This window comes from Saccostrea cucullata, unplaced genomic scaffold (assembly GCF_032062105.1).
Source record: "Saccostrea cucullata isolate Sc308-1 unplaced genomic scaffold, CSIRO_AGI_Scuc_v1 ctg7613, whole genome shotgun sequence".
Classification (NCBI taxonomy): Eukaryota; Metazoa; Mollusca; class Bivalvia; order Ostreida; family Ostreidae; genus Saccostrea; species Saccostrea cuccullata.
The window spans coordinates 42,175-50,032 of record NW_026941222.1 but is presented as its reverse complement, the minus strand read 5'-3'; positions in this window follow the sequence as shown (position 1 = coordinate 50,032).

Sequence of the window (7,858 nt, the reverse complement as noted above, 5' to 3'; positions counted from 1 at the left end):
TTTTTTTTAAATATATGCTTTAAATTATTCTCTCTGTTTTGTTTAGAGCGATCAGTTTGGAATCTTGTCATTTTCTATAGATACTGGTACCTAACATGTACATGTAGTAAAATTCTATTTTGTAGTTAATGTCTTTTTTAACATATATCCATGCCGATTTAGAAAACTACGTAAATATAACGTACATTTCAAGATATATTTCTGTTTAATAAAAGGCTAAAAATTCATCTAAAAATTCATCGTTTTCTTTCAGTTTATTCCAAAAGAAATTCTCTATGTAATCACATTGTGTTATATGTCACAATCACCACTATAAAGACACGATTGCCTCAGAATATAAGTAGGTAACGTACATTTCAAGCTTGTAATAATATATAAATTAGTAATAAGAAAATATTGAAAAAAAACAATTATTGACATAAAAATCATTTCAATGAAGCGTTTTAACGCAGTAATAATTATAAGAAATCATAATGTAACAAACGAGGTTATTTGTCATCAACTACATGAATGTCACGTCACTTCGGTAACGTTCATTTTACATATTATTGGGGAGTCCCCTCCACCTCAGTTCGTGACCATTCTTTTGTGCTGTTTCGCTGAAATTGGCACCGGTCGTAGCCTAGTAACTTCTACCTGTGTGCAAGGGTACAGACAAAAAAAAATAAGAGTCAGACGTATTTTGCTATGATCTAACAAATGCTCTTGTTTGGCCATTGAAACTTAACATAAATCTATTCCGAATATATCCATCGACAGTCTTGTTCACAATTTCATTTAGTATGTTGCAACATCGTTTGTCAAAACACAAACATACGGCATATCTGGGAAAATATAACCCCAAATGCAATGTTTCAAACAAAACTGAGTATTGTGTGCCTTTCAGTATTTGAAATGTACGTGACCGTCTTGTGTTCTGGGTTTATTTGTTTTTTTTTTCTTTTTCTTTTTTTTTTTTTTTTGGTTTTGTTTTTTTTTTTTACCAATTATAAGCCTTTGCATACCTTGTTTTAAATTATCAACAACAATTAAATTAATATTGACGAAAAGTCGCATATTAAAAGTAAACAAACTGCAAAAAGGTTGCCAAAGATGAATTTAAGACACTTAGAAATACATTTTCTAGCATGTGGTAACAGTCTAAAACATTTACGAGGATTGGGGGTGCATTTAGATGGATTTATGTGGCCAGAGGTCAAATGGATTGTAACGATAATTTTGTTTCGCTCGTGTAAACGCAATTCATTGACTAAATAAAAAAAATGTCAGTTAGAAATACGTAAAATGTACGTTACCATACGTAACGTACATTTCAAATATAAAAATCAATTCTCTTCCACAAGCGTACGTTAGACACGCAATATATTGATACTATTTGAACTTGCATATCATAAGAAATGCATCATACAGGTTTCGTATTCAGAAATATATACCAGGTATCAAAATTATATTACATATAATTGACCTTAATATATTTTTTTCCTCAGCAGAAACGTTTCTTATCATTAATTTTGGGATTAAGCCGACCTCCAACCTTTGAAAATTTCCTTTGTGTGTGTACACATTCGAGTGTGTGAAAGTATGAGAATACATGAAAATTCGTGCGAGATTCACTTAATTCGAATTTCATGGTAACGTACATTTCAGTCACGTACATTTCAAATGATCACTTTTCATGTAAAAAATAATTTTGAATTGTGTTAAGCAAAAGTCTTTGCCAGTTTACAGGATACAAGGGGTTGCTTATTCAGAGTCGTCTCATATTTTCTACTTAATATATATTCTTAATGGAAGAATATAGGTAACGTACATTTCTTTCTTATCTCTACGATTGAAAATGTTTTTCATTCCGTAAACATATTTATAAAAGTTGCTTAAATTGTTCAATTTCATGTTACCTTATTTAAGTAGGAGTAATTAATCCTTTGAAATTTCAAATTTAACCCATCAATAAATAAAGGAGAACAAAACTATCAGGTGTATAATCTTTGTGTTTGCTTGTAATGTGGTTGAAATAGAATTAAGCGACAGGGACATTGCACAATAAAAATTATTTATTATCACAAAGAAAATGTATTTATTGTTATGAAAAGAAATATATATGATACAAGGTTGAACTTATCAGAAAATTTTTACTTGAGAATCAAAACTATATATTACACAGAGGGAATTCAGCATAATATTTGCCTTAGCGACAGTAACGTACATTTCAAATAGGCTACTATATTTGAATTTGGAACTTCTTAAATACCCTTTCAGATCGATAATTATATGAATTCTTATTCATTGTTATATGACTATTTATAATGTTGATTTAAAAATTACATCAGTGGTATTTCTTCTAAATGAAAATGAGGCGACATTATTTGAGCCCTTATATTGAGAATGGGTGAAAAATTAATGATTCATATTATTACAAAAAGATTAAGATTATAAATGAATAAAAGATTTTTGTACTTTATATAAGAAGAATAGAGAGAGAGAGAGAGGGAGAGAGAGAGAGAAGAGAGAGAGACTCACGCCATTTGAAAATATCCATATTTTTATCTAGTATTTTTAAATTAAATGTACTTCCGTGTTTTAAATGTTTCCTCATGTATGTATACATGTACATGGCAACAATGTATCATAAAAGAATAAACATATCCAGCTATAGTTCGTCTATTATGTGCAAGCAAACAAAAGGGACGGTTTTATCTTTATACTTTTGACACCTACTTTTACTTCCTGTTACCTTATCTCGCTTATCCTTATTTTCTTCCCTGTTCCTGTGCGTTTATTTTAGAATAGTAATACGTTTTTAAATTGCAAGTGTGATATGTATTAAGCTATTTGTACCGTATAAACTTTTATGGATGTCACCATGCATCCATGTCTAAATATAAGGATTGAATGTAGGAAAAGTTGGGGTAAAGAATTTATTAGCTGTTTAATTGATGTTCATATGATATTTATATTGTCAAATTGATCAGAAATGTTTAACTAGAAAAATTTGCTGGCCTTTATTATGTTCACTGATTATAAACTTGCGTGTAAAAAGGTCAAATTAATGATTCAACATTTCTTTTAATCTCTTGATATCTGTCAAATAAGAGAATGAATATTTCAACATTTAATTCGACTCTTCTATATGAAATCAATAAATCAAGGTAAATTAAAGCTAGTTTTTTTTCTTTGCCATCATATTTGATAAACACTTTGTGCATACAATATAAACATGCTTCGAGAGAGTCTCTAAGGGGGTAATTTACGTATAGTTTCTGGAAGGTTTCTTTATTCGGACGATTTCGTTGGGGACGGAGGCATCCGTTTGTATTAACGAGGCGCCATTGTACATATATCTATCTTGCATATTGGCATTCTTTGCTTGCACGTTGATAATATTTATCTTGAATTATACCACCCTATTTTCCTTTTTATAAATCATGAATACAGGTATAAGGTTTTAAGTGATCCCCAGTTTGTTTATTAATTTTATAGAACATGTATGCTAAAAGACGTAAAAATACAGTTAGAATATTTACAAACCTTTGTATGCTCTCAGATTAAATGTAATGTAGGAAAACATGGACAAACCACACTTGAAATATATACTTTTTTGCTTTTATACTCTTCTTTATTTATTTTTATTATCTCATGTATCTACATTTATATTTGTTTTGGATTTTACAGTTGAAAATGTCCAAAAACTACCGACCAGATTGATAATATGCTTTTTTTCTAGACTACTATTGTAAATGATAGACATCGATGAAATATGTCGAGAAAATGAAATGCATTCAACCCTAGAGTTCATTACACATTACAAAAGAGCACACATGGACCTTTTAAACATAAAAGGTTGGATCAGGTGCTAAAAGGAGTGAGTATCCCCTGCCAAACGGTCACACCCATCGCCTGCTCATTGTCTAGAATGAAAAAAATGGGAAATTTCGTCGATTTTTCAGTGTGTTAATATTGGGCTAGCAATCTATATGAAAATTTTTTGTAAGCATTGGACTAAATGATAATTTTTTTTCTGTTTAGTTCTGTAATTGCAGATTATAAAAAATTTTTTTGGAAAATTCTCTACATTGACATGTATTGACAGTTAACCATATGAAAATCCATCAAATCTCGTTTCAGGGACGTAGCAACATTGGGTGGGGGATGGGTGGGGAGGGGGGCTGGCCCCCAACTTTTTATCCCAACAATACCTTTACTATTGAAAATGTTAACTGAAGGGTTGGTTGGCCCCCCCCCCCACCCCACCCCCGCTTCTTACCACTGCATAATGACATAAAGGAAGTGTAGTATTGTTTGCCCACAAATCGGAAGTAAAAGGAAATTTGCCTTGGAAAAAAAATTTGCCAAGAATAAGAATTTGAGCAGCTTTGGTGCACACAATAAATAATGATGCGCTGATTCATGAATACCGCGAAGAAATAATTTATATGTAGAAAATAAGGCCCAAACATGTGTAGATCAAATTCGTGATTACGACAACAACTCCATATCAATTGATTAAGCTTAAGGTACATTGATACTCTAGTAAGAGAGATAACTCTTAATGACACAAATGTCGATCCCTTATAAATTTGTCAAGGTGAAGTGTCTTTCTTGTCAAATTTTGCCCCTCAAGCCATGCTTTATAATTGTTTGTATTTTATTCAGCATATACATTTCCTTTTGAAAATCATTAAAGTTAAAGTAAAATTTTATATGAGCTAGCAGATGGTTTATGAACCTTAATTTTGAATAAACTGAATTATGTACAGCTGAACAGATACAGTATTTTTCGAACTCATATGAAGCAAAATTTTTCCAAAAGGAAAGAAAAAAAAAACCAACTTGATCTGTCCTTCATTTGAAATTTTAATATATATATACAACGTATTGTCAATTAACACTGGTTATTTTCATTGTAATATTGACCGGTCACGGTAACCTATAGCTAGTGGTAGAGCGTTCGCTTCGTGATCGGGAGGCCCGGGTGCAGATCTCTTTCGCGACTCAGCGTCAAACCCAAGACGTAAACATAGGTAGTGACTGTTCCTTCGCTAAACGCTCGGCATTAGAATTAAAAGTCATGGGCCTTTCGGATATGACCTTAAAAACGTAGTTCCCGTGTTACAGTCCATTATTTACAATCTAATTGACGACGGGTTTTCCATTATTTTACGATCATGATAACGAGCACAGGGCGGATCTGACCGCTCAGAACGGGATGCTCCTCCATAGCACCGAATCCCACTTCTGATGTATCGGATGTCTGTGTTTGCTCGGCTCTTTATTTCTATGATTGTTTAATGGATTTTGAGCTTGATTACTTTTATTATTATCTCCATATCATTCATTGTGTTTACCTATTATATCAGCCCTGTATCGGTTCATATCGCTTCTCTATACCTTCAGGGAATATGTTATTGTTATGCGTCACATCCTGTCATTAAGAGGAGTGTATATATCACATGTATCATATGAAATAATGTTTCTTTCCAAAATTCCGAGTCAGAGAATTATATCAACAAAATAAAATAAAAAGGACGTTTCAGGCTTCATAAAGCTTCCATCCAACATTTGTAGTGTTCTATTTATGTCTAGAAGCTACATGTGGTTAGTAATTAGGCATCGATATGTGCTATGTTAGAATGACAACAGCTATACAGATGCGGACGGATACTAAATTGTAAATTCATGCTATTACAAGCAGAATAACTCTTTTTATGCCCCCGTAAACGAAGTTTCGGGGGTATATAGTTTTTGTCGTGTCCGTCTGTCTGTCTGTCTGTCTCTCTGTCTGTCTCTCTGTCTCTCTGTCTGTGTCTCTGTCTCTCTGTCTGTTTTTTCCGCAAGAACTTTAACCTTGTCCATAACTTTTGATTTAGAGAAGCTATGACTTTCATATTTCACATGTGTATTCCTTGTGACAAGACCTTTCTTTGGGTACCACCAAATTTGACCTCTTGACCTTGACCTTGGAGTTTGACCCACTTTTACATGAAAATTTTAAAATTTTACTTTGGCTATATCTTTTGAACAGTAGACACCAGGACATTTATACTTCACATATGTAATGTTTGTTGAAAGACCTTTCACTGGATACCAACAACCGTGACCCTTTGACCTTGACCTTGTAGATTTCCGTACTTGTGAAAAAAGTTTAACCTTGGCCATAACTTTTGAACGGTAAGGGATAGGGATTTCATACTTCACATATCATATATGAGAAGACCCTTCATTTAATACCAAGAACTTTGACCCTTTGACCTTGACCTTTGAGATTGACCTACTTTAAAAAAACAAACCTTGACCCTTACTTTTAAAGATTAGGGCTAGTGCTTTCATATTTTAAATATTTGATCTTTATGACAAGACCTTTCATTTAATAACAATAACTTTGATCCTTTGACCTTGACCTTGGAGTTTGACCTACTTTTTAAGAAATTGAAAGTTGACCATAACTTTTGAACAGTAGACACCAGGACATTTATACTTCACATATGTAATGTTTGTTGAAAGACCTTTCACTGGATACCAACAACCTTGACCCTTTGACCTTGACCTTGTAGATTTCCTTACTTGTGAAAAAAACTTTAACCTTGGCTATAACTTTTGAACAGTAAGGGATAGGGCTTTCACACTTCATATGCGTAATCCTTGTGAGAAGACCCTTTATTTGATACCAACAATTTTGACCCTTTGACCTTGCCTTTGATACTGGCCTACTTAAAAAAATGCAAACATTGACCGTAACTTTTAAATAGTTAGGGCTATTGCTTTCATACTTTACATATTGAACTCTTGTGACAAGACCTTTCATTTGATAACAAGTTAGAACTTTGACCCTATGACCTTGACCTTGGAGTTTGACCTACTTTTAAAAAAAAATAGCCTTGGCCATAACTTCTGAACGGTAAGGGCTAGGGCTTCAATACTCTCCATAAGTATTCTATGTTGACAGAGCTTTCATTTGATACCAATTACATTGACCTTTTGACCTTGACCTTGGAGATTTTTGTACTTATTAAAAAAAAAATTAAACATTGGCTTATTTTCAAATTTCAAAATTGTTTTCCAGTGAGAAAACCTTACTTTTGTTACCAATTAATTAAATTTGCATTTAAGAAAAGTTTAATCTTTACTATGTTGCCATACGGGGGCATCTGTGTTTCACAAACACATCTTGTTTTAAAGGTGAGAGTTTGGTAGTTAGGAAAAAAATTACCTAAATAATCTTTGACGAGTGTCCGAACTATTTGTGAATTTGAAAGAGTGAAATTAACTCTTTTTAAAAGAAAAATAATCAATTTTGGGGAGGATATGACTGTAATGCAAAAAGGTAAGAGAAAGAGAAAATGGGGTTTGGGTAAGGGGCCTTTCAATGTGCCTTTGCAACGGTAAAATATAATATAATATTTAAATAAATTTGCAGTGAAAGAAATAACTAGTTTGCCTCGTAAATTGTTTGTCGTGATTGTTTGTATTGTAAACAGAATTGTAATCATTGGGTTTACTGGCTAAGATAGTGAGTTGTAAGTGTTCACCACACGGAGCGGGGGTCGTATATTAAGATACAGTGACCTAGTGAAAGTTCCTTAAAACTTCTAGATTTACTGTAGTGTTGTCTAGTAAATGTATTCAATAACCAGTAAAAATTACCTTTCAGGAAGTAATTGTGTGGACAGTAAAATAACTCGTCTTCTCTGTAACTTTTTTAACCTAAGTTGTTTTTTTTCAGTGTGGATGGTGTTCCTCCCGATGGCACGTACCTGTGTGAAAAGTGAAAATATTTTTTGAACCATCATCTTTATTTAATGTTATCACTATGCAGCTTTCGTTACTTTTAATTGTTAAACAAGAATATGGGCTAGCATTG